Source organism: Pseudonaja textilis, chromosome 5, assembly GCF_049901715.1.
Source record: "Pseudonaja textilis isolate UNSWEBS1 chromosome 5, rPseTex1.2, whole genome shotgun sequence".
NCBI classification, from domain to species: Eukaryota; Metazoa; Chordata; class Lepidosauria; order Squamata; family Elapidae; genus Pseudonaja; species Pseudonaja textilis.
In genome coordinates, this window is record NC_141994.1 from 34,882,244 (window position 1) to 34,898,853 (window position 16,610).

Sequence of the window (16,610 nt, forward strand, 5' to 3'; positions counted from 1 at the left end):
ACTCAATGCTATCCTCAATGTTATTCACCACTTTTTCTTCTACATTATTTCCATTTTTGTCAATAGAAATAATGTCAAAGGTATCCCTCATGGATTGTCCCGTGACGAATTGTCCTGTGGTGAGTTGGCCATGGCAAGATGGCTGCAGTGATATGGGCCACACTAAGTTGGCCACAGCCAAGATGACTTCTGTGAGTTGGTTGGATCAAGTTGTTTAGACCCTATCCAGAGGTAATAGCTGAGATTCTACATTAATAGAGAAACACTAGAAGTGAGCATCAGATCTCTTTCATGGTTCTCAGACTTGTGGAAACAGCAGAGAAGAAGGCAAGGCTGATTCCTGCAATTGGAAACCAAGTTTTTTGCATATAGTTTTTGAACTATAGAATTTGAGTAGAAGCACTACACAGCTAATTCCCTTCAAAATATTCAGCCTTCATAGTGGAAAAGGACTGGAAATAGGCATATCAGTAGCAAATACTGTACATTAGCATGTACTGAAACTGGTATTGTTTTTCTGGCATCATTCTATGATACAATAGCAAATAAACAGTTGCAGCTAGATTGACTTGATGGAAGTCATCACAGTTTGTAAGAATAAAAAAGTATGGAGAGGTATGGTGAATGGTCTTGGTATAAAGTAGATTATTTCTTTATTTTATAATAGTTATTACCCAAGTGAATCCCATAGATTTCTGGGCAGTGTCAAAGAAAAGAAAAATAATATTACTATAAATAGTAAAAGAAAAGCACAGGTAAAACCCAAAATAAGCACAGTAGCTTCTTATTATGAAGAAGGCTTGCCAGTTCAGCCCCACCCATTTTTTCCTTACTATTTCTTCCGTTGTTTCTTTTCTTTTTGTGTATGCTTGATTTTGAGTCAGCCTTGACCCTTACCAACTACACAGCAGTTCCCTTGACAAGATTTCCTGCCTTCTTTCTGGCGTGGCCAACTGGTTTCACATATAAGGCAGGACTAGAACTCACCGTGTTCTGGTTTTTAACACAGTGCCTTTAACTACTACATCAGGGGCGTCAAACTCATGTCACATGATGTATCAGGACTCCCCCCCCCCCGTTGCTAAACCGAGGGTGGGCGTGTTTGACACTCCTACATCAAAAAGGCTCTCTTCACTTTCTGTGTTTTCCATAGCATTGCTTTTTTGCAAAGGCAAATAATATGATGGGTATGAATGTATGTTTTCTTTAATTCATCATCTAACAGTAGTTGATCAAAGGAAAAAATGAATGTACTTCTCCCCTTAAACATGCTAGTCAGTAATGTTTTTATACAGGTAGAAATTATTTCTTTCTTAGGTAATTTTAAACACAAACATTCTGTAATCTCTATTATCTTGCATACAGTGTACTTCAGAATAAACTGATTGCATGGCAAGACAGAGAAGAGTAAACAATAGTTCGTGTAAAACATAAAAATGACTTCAAGGAGATTCAATAGCTAATTTGTATATGGAGTTCAGACCAATACTTGGCAGATACAAAAGTATGTTATTTTAAATGTTAAAATGGAGAATTGGATTGAGGTCCATTTAAATTCAGTTTTGCAACAGACAAAATCCATGATGGATTTGTTGTCTGATTCATACATTGCACTAAGTTGATTAAGTCATGGTTTTATCACATTTGGTTAGGTTAGCAAAACATGCTAACTTTTTTTTCAATTTACAATAGTTAGCTTCCGACAGCACACTAAGACAAAACCACACAATCTACTTGTTTTAGACAATTTTATGACCTGAAATACAGTCCCTGATGCCAAATTAATAATAATGTTCATAAAGCCAATTCTTTAAAAAAAAAACACCTTTAAATGAAATTTAGTTTTGAGGAGGAAAAAGGTTTTTTTTACATTAAATATGTCTTCACCAAATTTCAGGTGTGATAGTAATTGTACCATGTTATTGCAGCAGTTCGCTTAATAACCATTGAAAGTTACAATGACACTGAAAAGAATGACATGACCGTTTTTCACAGTTACAACCTTTCCACTATTCCCATGATCATGTGATCAAAATTCAGATGCTTGGCAATTGTTTCTTATTTATGGACATTGCTGTTTCCCAAGATTATGTGCTCATCTTTTGCAACCTTCTGACAAAGTCAATGAGGAAGCCAGATTCACTTAACAAATCGGGTTACTAACTTATCAACTCTAGTTATTCATTTAACAACTGAGGTAAAAAAGGACCAAAATTCAGTTAACAAATGTCTCACTTAACAACAGAAAATTTGGGCTCAATTGTGGTCATAAGTCGAGGACTCCTGTATTCTATTTAACAATATTTTTTTTTTAAAAAAAAACTGAATAGCACTTTGTATTGCTGTTTCCTAAATGGACATTTCCATCTCCCTTAAGAAGAGATATAAGGAGATAACAAAACCTCATAAAAGCTAACTTAAGATAAAGGAGTAAGTGGGCACAGAAAGTTTCCCACTACTTCTTCCTATGATGCTGTAACATTTACATGTCTAGTTCCATGAAACTTTGCTTCCTCCATTTCAAGTCACTTAACCAGAACTAGCAGGGGAAAAAAAAAGGAGTTTGGCCTTTCTTGTGCAGTAATGAAATTTTAGATATCATAGTAATAATAGAATGAAGCCTTGGAAAAGTAGTTCCTACCCCACAGCTGTGATGCATATATGGCTCCTCTTGTTTCCTGCACCTGGGACTGAACCGCTTTCTTATATTAGTACATATTGCCACCATCTGACAAATATTATTAGCTCCAAACCACATCAAAAGGTTAGTGGAAGTTGTAGATTAAGATAAACAGACTTTGATGACTAAGCATATTCAAGAAGATATGACCCACAAAGGTTACATTCACTGACTGCAACTGATCCAACTTAAATTCTTTGAATCATGTTTAAAGATTTAAATGGAATGTTTATCATAATTATAGATCTACCTTTGCTCTACTACCAGAATTCCAAATATAATGGTGCTATAGATTTAAACATTGGTCAAGATGATCTCGGCCTTCAAAGTTTTCTGCAAATAGAACTTTTCTTGAGAGAATCCTCAAGTGGTCCCTATTAAGTTTTGAAACGAAGAGGTGTCTAGTAGTATTCTGGTATCCTTTGGAAAGCTGGGTTTCTGAAGAAAGTATTAGAGACAGGCAGATACAATTTATTTTTTTTATTTCACATGTTTTTTGATTTTTGATTGGGAACCGCCCAGAGTTATGGGCAACTATATAAATGTTTTGAAAGAATAAATAAATAAATAAAACGTTTCTTCACTAGTTCAGGAGTGAGTGGGTGAAATATATATCAAAAATATTGGGACAGATGGAATGAAAATCTGTGCTGAAATTTTGCTGCTTGCAGGAAATCCTGTAACACTCTGGGTTCCCCAGAAACTTGATGGGAACAGGAACCTGCTAATGCTGTAAATACTTATCCATCAGGTTGTTTATGAGTAGAAAGAAAACTCCCTTTGGATTACAAGACTTTCTTCTAGGGAAATTAAACCTCATTAACAATATTTAGTTTAAATTAGCGTTTAGTTGGGCTCTTTTATCTGAGGCCAACAAGAAGCTCAAAGCAGCCCTCAGATTTTTTTAGCAAATGTGTCTTGGTTTTATTGGGTCAGAGAAAATAACCTTTTTTGAGTCATTTAAAACACTGACAGTCATTGATGGGAGAATGAAACCTCTGAAATAGCTGTGTCTTACATATTGGCAAAAAAACCAGAAAATAAAATACAAGCTGAATAGTCAAGACCTTGTTGATGATCCAAACTCTGTCAAGGACCTTGGAGTACTTATCTCTAATGATCTAAGTGCTAGAGCCCACTGTAACTACATAGCCAAAAAGGCATTAAGAGTTGTTAAGAGTTGTTAACGTAGCTTTTTCTCTGGTAATATCACACTATTAACTGGAGCATACAAAACATTTGCTAGACCAATACTTGAATACAGCTCATCAGTCTCGAACCCACATTATGTATTGGATATTAACACAGTTGAGAAAGTCCAGAAATATTTCACAAGAAGAGTTCTCCACTCCTCTACTCATTGCAGAATACCTTATGCCACCAGACTTGAAACTCTAGAAAACCTAGAACTACACCACCTTCAGTCCAATCTAAGTATAGTATATAAAATCATACATTGCAATGTCCTACCTGTCAATGAATACTTCAGCTTCAACCATAACAATACAAGAGCACACAACAGATACTCAAGGTGAACCACACCAAACTTGATTGCAGGAAATACGACTTCAGCAACAGAGTGGTCAATATCTGGAATACTCTACCTGACTCTGTGGTTTCTTCCCCAAACCCCAAAAACTTTAACCTTAGACTGTCTACTATTGATCTCACCCCTTTCCTAAGAGGTCTGTAGGGGGCATGCATAAGCGCACCAACTTGCCTACCGTCCCTGTCCTATTGTTTCTTTTATTTTTCTTATATGTATCCATTTCATATATTCATAACTATGTTTATACTTATACCTATTATCTTGTAAGTGATTGACAAATCAAATAAATCAAATAAATAAGTATGCCACTCTGCCTTCTGTTACCTCTTCCCCCCCTTTGGTGCAAGTCTTAATTTTGTCTAGCATAAAAAGCTTGGGAGGATTCTGAACTTTTTGGGAAGAACTGCATTGGAAGAAGAAAATTGTAGGCAAAAGAGACAGCAATTTGAAAGCTAGTACAGGTAGTCCTCAATATATGACCATAACTGAACCTGGAGTTCTGGTTGTAGGTTGTGTCAGTCATCACCACCTAATTGACCCAATTTCACTATATAATTTTGTGGTGATTATTAAGCCAATCACTATGTTTGTTAATGGAACCCATTGCCTGCAATGGACATTTTTTCCGGAAACTGAAAGTAAAAGCCAGTTTCCACTATAAATTATAGTCATATGATCACAGGATTCTGCAAACAACTCTAAATGCAAGCTGGTTACCAAGTGGAATGATAGTGATGGCCATCAAGACTAATTTGGGTCATATGTTTGTTTTTTGGTCATTACACTGTGGTTCTGTGAATGCTTTTTTTATAATTTTATGTGACCAGGTCATATTGCATTTAAATGTAGCCTAATTCTCACTTTACTGCATTAATTAAAAAACATTGTCCCTTCAATGGAGATGAAAAGTACCCATTTGACTAACAATGTTTCTGTTAAAAGCTATAAACAGAATACAGTGTCCCTTTAAATAATATTTTGGAAAAACCACAAGCACATAAATTTCAAAATCCTGAAATCTTTTTCAGGCCCACCCACTTACAAAATGTAAATAAAATACCATAACACATGTTCCCAACCAAGCTGCAATCCTACTAGGAAATGAGATAAGCTCTACAGTAGTCTAACCAAAATATCTGTAGATGGAATGATGCTAGCTCAAGGCAGTAAATATCACTTCTATAATGGCAGGGATTTGCTGCTTTATGGCAGAAGGGGGTGGTTTGGCTGCCTCTAGAGGAAATTCTTGACTCAAACTACCTGTTGCTTCCTGGAATCACAACCCCACATTTGCTGGCCTGATTGGGAAAAAAAAAATCCTTCAACTTCAGAATTAGATTTGGGCAAGAAGCAGAGGAGTGTGGGAAATTATCCAGGGATTTTAATGTATTTATTTTTAAATTAATCTAACCCTCCTTTGTATAAACTCTTGTCAAATTGCTATTGGGATTTTTTTTTGAAAAGCAGGACAAATACTTGCACAACAACAAATGAATTATAGGTTAATGTAATGGTATACAGGAACAACTTTGGGAGACATGGGAAGATATGTTGTGTAGGGAAGAGTCAGATAAGAGGAAGCAGAGCTCACAGCTAGATAATGGTTGGAGAAAGGCATTCAAGCAGAACCCTCCCTAAGTTATTGGATTGTAAAGATGATGGCAGGAGAAATGTACTTTCAGACTTGCAAGATACTCTTCATGTAGCTTTACAATAAAGTAGAGTTTACCTATCTGGCTTATTTCTTGTCTGTCTACCTGGTAAAGAAGAAAAACTGACTGAAAGTGCGCAATGTATGAAATTTTATCTTTCTGTTTGTGGAGGGGAGAAAGTGTTTTATTATTAATTGAATAATATAGCCACCTCTCAATATACGACACTGGATGGCTTCAAACAACTGCAAACAATATAAAACCAGGCAAACAATGTAACAATTTAAAATAATAAAAATTATATAAAACAAAATATTACAAAATTCATAGCCTAGGTGAACACATCCATCCACAGTAGTCAAGACAGCCATTGTATGGGCTCTAGTATACTTTCAGATCCATACCCCTATTGGCAAAGCCACATTTTCAGGGCCTTATGATATGCCAGCAGAGTTGTCACCATTTTGATCTCCAGGAGGATGATATTCCACAGGGCAGGAACCATGACAGAAAAGTTTTCCTCCTGGTCATGGAGCAGACGACTCTGGAGGGACCTGGAGTTTATTTAATTGTGGAATGCATTTAGTGAAAATTAAGAAGGCAGGACAAGACACTCTGCTGCTGGCCACAAAAGTATATTAAATGAACACTGGCTGGAATATCTCCACGTTCAGCTTTTGATCAAAGCAAGCAAGCTATGGTTAACAGTTCTGTGCTAACTCCCAAAGAAATAAGCAAGATTATGCTTGCAATATCGTGCGGTCTACAGATTTGTAAACACTCAAAATTGAGTGCATTTTAAAATGAATTAAGAAGGAAGAAAGGAAATCCCTTAATATTTATCTTTAAATCTCTGTAACCTGAGAGAGGATTTACACTTTCCATTCATAATAAAGATATATTTTTGTTATAAGGATTATTTAGGTACTTCATTGCTAAACAGCTTGTGCCATCAGTTGACCTGATGCAGATAGCTATACTATGTTTATGCCTATTTATTTCTATCTATCCCTATGCTTAAAAAAAATGATCAATCTTGTTAAGGCACAGTATTTTTCTACTTCAATTTCAACTTTTTTTTAAGCGATGCCTAACCATTAAAATTGGTTTGCATCTGAAATTCAGAATAGAGTGTTTATTTTTCATAATATGCTTAATAGGGGTCTAGCCTATATAAATTGCAATAGAAAAGTTTCATGTTAAGAAATTTTCAATAAGTTTCTGGTGTGTCATTCTGCCAGATAAATCTCTAGTGAATTTTGTTTTTCACCCACTATCCATATTCTTATTTTTAAATGATCATTATGGCTTATGTCCTGAGGGTGAAAAAAAGGAAGAAAAACTGTTTGAAAGCTTATAATTCAACTGTTCAGTACATAATTTTGCACTGCAGATGCAGTCAACAAACTACGTTGATTCCCAGTGTTCAAGATCAAAAAATTTATAATCCCACTGTGTGCTAAAGGAATACAGATGCTATGATAAATCCATTAACTGGATCATAAATAATTTCATGATGTTGCATATTTAGTCTGTGTACTTTCCATATTTGCATGAAAATAGTGTTATAATAAAAACAATTTTCAGATTTTTTTAAGGGTACGCAAGCTAGATAAGAATGGTGGATTGTTTACTGAAGTATTTCCTGATTAATTCCCATGCAGAATCTTTTGAAACTAAAACAATTTGAAGAGATCAGTTCAAAATCAGGTAAGACATCTTACTCCCTAGCTGTTTATATCAAGACAAATGTTTCTCTGGTTGATGAATGTCAAATAATTAGAGAGAAATGTTGCACCTGCCAGTGATCTAGGATAACTGGCAAGAAAGCACTACCAAAATATCATTGTATATTATGCAAATGTTTATTATGCAATCTAAAGATACTAACTCCAGCTCTCCCTTCTGCGTGTCTGTGTCTGTCTGTGTGTATATAAATAAATACATTTGTAAGGAACTAAATATAAATCTTACATATTGTCCAACATTTAAATATCTTCTCCCAAATAATCTAAATCATCTCATTCCCAATGGAAGCTGTTTCTGAGCTAAGGGACAAAAGATAATAAATCATCTTGCCTTTAACAGGAAGTTCAAGTATCAGCATGATTCTGACTGCTTTCAAGAAAGCAGAGAATTAATCTTCTTGTAGCTCTGTATGCAAAGCACCAGCAGAGAAGGATATGCTGAAAAGCTTTGTCTTGACAGACTGTAAATGTGGGGGGGTGTCATATAAAGATTTGGCATCTTTGTCTCAAGGGAGCTATAAGATGGTTCCAGTCTTTCTGGCATTTAGAGGTGGCAACAGGCAGAAAACAATACAGATATGTAAACAGGCATATGAAGGGCCAGCACTGAGGATTAACAAACAAGGGGAAAACAAATAAAAATATAACAAACCTCATTCTTGTGCATGTTTAGTTTCCTTTTCTCAGAATGAATACAAGGTTGCAGCAGTTATACATGTGACTACGTATTAGGTCATTAACAGCATTTTATATCACTCATGAACAATGTATGATTTAATGATGTATATTAAAAGAAGCATGAAATATAAAAAATAAAAATTGCAATTTTAGGATTAACGTGAATACGTTTTATCAGTGGAAAACAAGCATAACATTCAAAGTAAGTTAAAATAAAATGAAAGCAAATGAAAGCAATAGTAACATCCAAAATCTAGCAACCCATATAACATGCTTTTAAATCTGAAAAGTCAGAGAAATTACAATAGAACATCTTCATCTGGGGCTGAAGAAATATTTATACAAGATCCAGATTTTTGTTTCTGTACTGTGGACACTCCAATTGGCATGAAGTGTTATACAGCAATATTCAATAAAAACTCTACCTGAGTTTTTGTTGTGTATTGCAGTATAACACCTCATACTGCATACTGAGTTCCAATATACAATGAAAACTCTATCTAAATTTTCAAGTCTTTTATGGATTGCCATTCGTTTCCTTATTCTATGCCTTTTTAAAATGCACTTTTAATTTAGCAATGCTAATAGAAATACATTAGTAAAACGCTGATATGGTGGATTATTTTAGTAATTGTTCGAACCTAGGACCAAACTCTCTTTACTATTTAATATGGTAATTTATGAAGATAATTCTAAGAGCTATTTTTCAGAATACTGTTAATTGAACTGACCTTTACAATAAAAAGAGCATTCTGTTGTTACAAATAGGAATATTCAGTGTATCTAATTCTGAAGTTTGTTGATGCAAACACAGTAAATTGCAACCAAAGTTAAAGAATTGCATAATGCTTCTATTAAAACAATAAATTACCATGAAATTTGCCCATTATTTTCTGTCTTCTTATTCAAAATATTGCAGCTTTTCCCGTGTAGGCTATTTCAATCTTACATCCAGTTTTCAGTTCTAGCTTCCTATTTCTCTTTCTTTGTATAGATCCCTTAAAGCTATTAATAAGATTTAGGCTATATGAGCAGATTTATACATAATAATATTTTGGATATTAGCCAGTATATCAATCATAATTATCCTCCTAGAGTGCCTATAGTGGCTTCCTATAGGAAGTTGTCAAAGGCTACTGCCCGTCCATCCATCCATCCATCCATCATCTTGGAAATACAGTATTAGTTATCATAGCTGAATATCAATTTTATTAATCAAGATACAACTCCCATGCAAGCTATGGAATAATGATGCTATAATCCTGAAGCATGTAAACTCTAGAAAATGGAAAGTAATCCAAAACATGAAATAAAATCTAAGTGAACCATAATGGATTTGAACATAGTATATTGGGCCCACATAAGTGTACTATAGTAGAATACAAGAATAACTCCATGGTCTAACTAGATTCTCAATAAATATCATGGGAAAGAAAAAAAATAAGAAATTGGTAAATGTACATTATAAAGTGCTGACATAGGAGGGGCAGATAATCACTCATTCCTGTGATCTACCAAACAAGCACTTAGAAAGCACTGTGGGTAGTTCCAGGTGCAAAGATCTTCCCATACAAAAGACCCTTTTTAAAGAATAGAATATAATTCTTTGTTGGCCAAGTGTGATTGGACAGACAAGAGATTTTAATCAGGACAACAGTTCCATCTTGACTTTGGGACTTTTCACAAAGTAGGAAGCGGTTGTAGGACTTCACATATGAAAAGTATCAGACTCAATAGGCTAGTATTAAAAGTTTATAAATTATTCCTGTCTTGAAAATGTAATTGAGAAAGAATATCTAACATTTTTGGAAATTCAAGATATGTATTATACATTTTATGAGAAAAATAGTCAGTGAGGCTTGTGAAGAATTAATTTGTGATTGAAGGGGAAGAGTAAGGGAATAAGAAAGAGATAAAACAAATAGTAATTTTAACTGCAAATCCAAATGAACTTGATCAGGATTTTTACTTTGCAAGGTGAGAAAGGAATGCACCACAGCAGCTCTTTAAGAGAACATTCTGTATAAATCAAGTAAAAGAGTTATTGCTAGTTCCTTTTCCTTTATTTCTGGTTCTTCTTCACAATATCCATGTGTCTGGCTATTAAAATAAAACCTGGATGAGCACAGCATTAATGCAATATATTGAATATAGTTCCAAAGTAAGTAGTTTGATTTGCTGCAGTCTGTTCCAGTTGTACAGAAGAATTGTCCGTAGAATCATAGGACTGGAAATAGAATGAACTGCAAGCTCATTCAGTGCAAGACCTTGACATCTGTAGCTGAATACCTCCAAGAGAGGAGTCTTACCTTACTATCTCTCTAAGTGATAGGCTCTGTGATCAAATCACTTTTACTGTTAAGAAGTTTTCTCCGTCAGTCAATATCCATCTTCCTGTGTCTTAAATCCACTATTCTGTGCTCTGAACTTTGAGCAGATATCTTAGAGAACAGATCTTGATCTTCTTTTATAAAATAGCCTTTCAGGCACTGGAAGATGGTATCATGCCCTCAAATTTCTCTTGTCAGGGCTAAGCATTCCCTTTTCCTTAAATTAGTTGCTAGCATTCTGATCGCCTGTGTTTCTTCAAAACTAATGCAGATTGTCTAAATAGTTCCTAAACATATTACCCAGAATTGGCCGTAATATCTAGGGTAGAGTTTGACCAAAACAAAATAAACTTATACTATTACTTTTCCTGGACAAAAGCTGAACATTTTCTTTTGGGAAACAGCTTCACACTGCTGACTTACAGCCAATTAGCAATCAATTGTTATCCTGATATCTTTTTCATGAATGCTTTTGCCAAACCAGCATCACTCATTCTTTAGTTGTATGCGTGATTTCTATTTCCTGAATGAAGAACTTTGCATTCCATTCATTACCTGCCTTCTTTTTGATAAAGAAACATTAATGAGCGTTCTTGACTATTATTCTGATGTTATTCTGAACCAACTATCTATCTGTCTACTTAATTGGCCCATGCTTTACTAGCCTTAAAGTTAGAATGTCATGCAGTTCTTTGTAGATACTTTGCTAAAATAATTATGTCTGTAGCATTCACACAATTTATCATGGAAGTTATCTAATGAAAACATGAGATAAAGAAGGCCTGGAAAGAACTATCCTTCACAAAACCTTGCTTAGTTTTTGCAATAACTCTATATTGCAAGGTGAGTACAAATTGATAGCTTTATGATTTGCATGGAAATTTTCCCATGTACTTTTATCAGATTGACCGATGGCCCTGGATATTCCTTATATCCCATTAGATAATATTTGTCCTTCTCCAGTTGTCCTGCACTTAACCTATGCCCTAGGATCTTTCAAAATAATGGAAAGAAATTTGACTGGATCATCTGCTAGTTCTTTTGGTACCTTAAGATGCAATTCATCTAACCCTAATTTTAACTTATTCAAAATAAAGAAATATTCTCTGACTGATCTATTTGTTTTAAGCATCAATCCTGTATTTTCATTTTGTTCTTGCAACTACTTGGTACAATGGAAGTATTCTTCTGGGAAAAGACTGAGGCAAAGTACAAGTTTATTAATTCTTCCTTTTCTTTCTTATGTATTAGAATATTACAGCCTTCAGTGAGAAGCTAGAACGACTTTCCTTCCTTTTATTTTGAAAATTTCTGAAGAACCCTTTATATTGTTTTTATTAATTAGCACCAGATAAAGGATATTCAATTATCTTGTTCCTTCTTCCACCTTCTGAAAAAGTTTTATTTATTTTATTTTATTTGGTTTGTCAATTGCTTACAAGATAATAGGTATAAGTAAAAACATAGTTATGAATACATGGATAGATATAAGAAAAATAAAAGAAACAATAGGACAGGGATGGTAGGCAGGTTGGTACGCTTATGCACGCTCCCTACAGACCTCTTAGGAAAGGGGTGAGGTCAATAGTAGACAGTCTAAGGTCAAAGTTTTTGGGGTTTGGGGAAGAAACCACAGAGTCAGGTAGAGTATTCCAGACATTGACCACTCTGTTGCTGAAGTCGTATTTCCTGCAATCAAGTTTGGTGCGATTAACCTTGAGTTTGTATCTATTGTTTGCTCTTGTATTGTTGCTCTTGTCTTCAACAGTATTGCATCCAGTGAATAGAAATTGCCAATCAAGGGATGAGAGATCGTTGTCTATAAGATCATAGTTGACTTTTTTGAAGTTATAATTGGGGATCACATCATTGTGTTGATTTTTGTGTGGACGTATGTTGAGACAAAAGTCAATCATGCTGTAGTCACTGTTGGAAAAGGGTTCTTTAATTTGTATTCCGTAAATTGAATTCAAACTATTGCAGAAGATGAGATTGAGGCAGTTGCTAAGTCTAGTATTGTTGGTTACTAGTTGTTCCAGTCCCAGGTTTGTTACAGCATTGTAGAAGGTTGCATGTATTGGTTCAGTTTTACATTCGTTTAGGGTCCAGTTAATGTGAGGTAGATTGAAGTCACCAAGAAAGATAAAAGCTCATGGGCAGGATGTTGCCCATGTTAGTAGTGAATTTAGCTTGTTTACATGTTCGATGTCATAATCAGGGACTCTGTAACATAGGAAGAATCGAAATGTGATATTTAAGGACAGTTCACAGGCCATGGTTTCAGGAAGAGCAAGCTCTTGGGTAACTTGGATATTTTTTAGATGTAAGGACTTTTTATAGAAGATAGCAACACCACCTCCTCTACGGATTTCACGATCTGATCAGTAAACATGATAGTCTCTTACTGTGGTAATGGAGTCAGGGAGAGATGCATTGATCCATGTTTCACAGACAAATATGATGTCAAATTTAGCCATATATAGTAAGAGGAGAAATTTGGGAATTTTATTCACAAGGCTTCTTGCATTGAGTAGCTTGCATTTAAGGCGAGTTGTAGTTGTAAGTTGTAAGCAAACCAAGTAAAGATTTTGTAGAATGACCATGATTAGAAAAATTATTTTCCCAAGAGATATCAGAACTGTTTTCTTTTATGCCTTCTGAAAGACCTTTATAGGTTAAGGCCAATTATTTGATGCTGGGTTACATCTCTTTACTAAAGTTGGCCTGAATGACTTCAAGAGAAGCAGCTGGTTTTCTCCCATTTTCAAGATACCGCAGGGCCAAAGTCTGGAAGCATTGTTTTTCAGTGATGGGGCCATCCTCTGGAATGTCCTTCTGTTGGAGGTTCATTTGTGTCATTATCTGCTTTCTGGAAAAAAAAAACCCAATACAGCTTTTCTGGAAAGTTTCTGGGATTTCACATCATATAGTATTTTGAAAATTTTTAAACTTTTAAATATAAAATTGATGCATTCCATCTTCTTACTGTATATTTGTAAGTCACCCATAGTCTTTTGGCAGGATTTAAATTGGATAAATAATTAAATATAAGCAAAGCATATTCTATGCTAAACTCCTTTATTTAGAACCACTAGGTAGCAACCACAAGTGAAAAAATGCCAGCAGAATGATATCTTCAGAAACATAAAAATGGTCACTTCTGGGGCAGCAATGGTGGACTGAGTTCGGCTCATTGAGTTGTGAGCTGGCAACAGTGGCAGAAATAGGAGCCAGTGAATGAATTCCTTTCTAGATCGAGACAAAGAGTTGCCTGTATGTTTGCTTCACACTTATAGTTCAAAATCCACACAGGATATTCCTGCAAAGAAATCATAAAACACTATTATTCGGTGGGTTTGAGAGGTCTTGCCTAAGACACAATTCAGCACCTTATAAAAAGACAGTGGGTTCACCTACTTTCCTCTCTTAAGGACTCTTGGAAGCTGCTTAACTGCTTTGGAATGAAGAACCTTCCAAAGGGCAAGCTTTATTACATCATCAGGAAAACCTCTTACAGCCCCCAAGGTAATCAGGCAGGAGACATAACTACATGATCTAATTCTACTTTATTGTAAGGCTACATTAATAGAATTTTGCAAGTTGGAAAGTAGAAACCTCCTGCCATCACTTTTAACCAGATGAATGGGGTTTTGAAAAATAGCAAAAGGTGGACTAGAATGTGGATTCTGGAAAATTAATGCATTAGATGGATTCAAAATAATATTTCCTGTGGAATGTTTAATTTTTTATATGAAGATTTTGAAATTAATTTTTAAAAAGATCTTCCTGTGAGAAAGATTAATTGATTTGAAAATAAACACGATAAAAGGGGATTTGAAGGTTGACTAGATGGAACAAATGATTACTCTGAAGGAGAACAAACCCAATAGAGCAATAATATTTGACTATAGAAGAAATCAAGGTTGCTTGGGAACAAGGTACTCAAAAGCTACTTACAAGAATGTTTGATATCATCGTAAATGATATAGAGCTGTGATGGCGAACCTTTTCCACGTTGCATGCCAAAAATGCATGCATGCGTGCATGCACGTGCTCATGTGCCCACACCCATGATGCAATGCATGTGCAACTCCCCTGTCCCCTGCACAGGCACCATGTGCCTCTGTGCATGCGTGCATTACCCCCCTGCACAGCACGCTTCTGTGCATGCACACACAACCCCCTGCATGCTGCATGCCTCTGTGCATGTGCATGCATCTCCCATGCCTGTGTTTCCCCCCCAAATGCACGGCAGATACCTGACAATCAGTTGGCTGGCAGGGGGCGCATGCGCATGCGCATGTGCAGTGGGGCTCTTCTGGGTGACCCCTCACGTGCTGGCAGAAGTGGCTCTGCGTGCTGCTTCCGGCATGTGTGCCATAGGTTCGCTATTATGGATATAGAGGGACAACATATTTTTCTAAATAAAACAGAGACTGTTGTGAATATGGTTTTGGAGTCAAAAATGCTGGATTAAAGAATAGATATGGAAAAAGGTAATATGTATCTGAAAATAATTTTAAAATGTCAGAGGATAAGAGTGATATAGAAAAAGATGCCAAAATGAAACAAGCTTAATAATTAAATGGGACAGACAAATAATAAACCAGAAGAGGGAAAGCCCCTTTTATCTCAGATTTACAAAAGGAAACCAAGGAAACTGTTTATACTTGTTTGTAAGGAGGGGGAATCATCAGCTTGGGGAAATAGTGAAAATGGGACTTGCTTGTGGAAGGAGGTATATATAATTTTGGAAGAATCATTTTTAATAAACACTTGGACAATAGCTACCCTGTCACTATGTAAAAAGGAGGGCAATGCAGTGTCTTTAACATAATATAATTAGATTTTATGCACAGTTTAAACACGAAGGGGCTCATTTTTGTAATTCAAAATGCAATTTCTACCTTTTTCAGGTCTGTCAGTTTGTTTCTGCATATAGATAGGATGGATGCATAATTTGCTGCCAGACAAATTTAATGATGGCTTGACTTCTAGAAATAAGCCTCTGCTGTTTCCACTAGCATGCATCCAATAGTCTATAGAAATATTATGATGTATGGATGTATGGAAGTCAGTTCAGGGGAGAAAATGTCTAAGGTCAAACACTCATTTCCAGGGAAGGCAGATTTCTGGTGAGATTCTTGTAATATAGCTGGTCAACAATAGAATGTCTACCTCAGCCTATTCACAAATGGTTCTGGTTGCTTGCATCTGAAAGAAGTGAAAATGGAGGGCAAAATGTTTAAAATCTTTTAAGGCAGTGCCTTAATTACTTTATTAGTATAAATTCCATATTTCAGTTGTCTAGGAGGATTTTTTGTTGGGTATAAATATTGTGGAAATATTAATCTTTTTGTTATCCATTCCAGATGAATGTTATTAGCCACAGAATTCCTATATATCTACTCTGACAGATTATATCTATCCACATAGTACATATAAATAGAGATTACTGGTAATATATTGCCAAGCATGTTATGTACACAAATGTATTGATCAATAAGGATATGGAATATAAATAAATAAATTATTTATCATTGTACAGTGATTACTTTCACTCAAGTATAAGTAATTACACTCAAGTTTTTACATTAGGTCAATTATTAATGCACTATGTCAATTATCAGCTAAGATAGATTATTCATGCTTTCTCTAATTTAAATATCAGTTATTTTAAAATATGCTTAAATTATACACCATTTACCTCTTTTGAAATAATGATTATTTATTTATTTATGACATTTATATAGCTGCCCAACTCACTCATGGTGATTCTGGGTGACTAGAGGAATAAATAGAGAAGCCTATACATCCCTACCTCCTGGTGACAATTTTCAAACAAACCACTTGATTGTGCTCCATATCTTCATAGGATCCATGGCAAAACCATGACTTCAGCATCCTTCTGAAGAGTATCAAAGTTGGGGCCAGTCTTATGTCCACAGGGATGGTTCTACAGGGAGTAAGCTT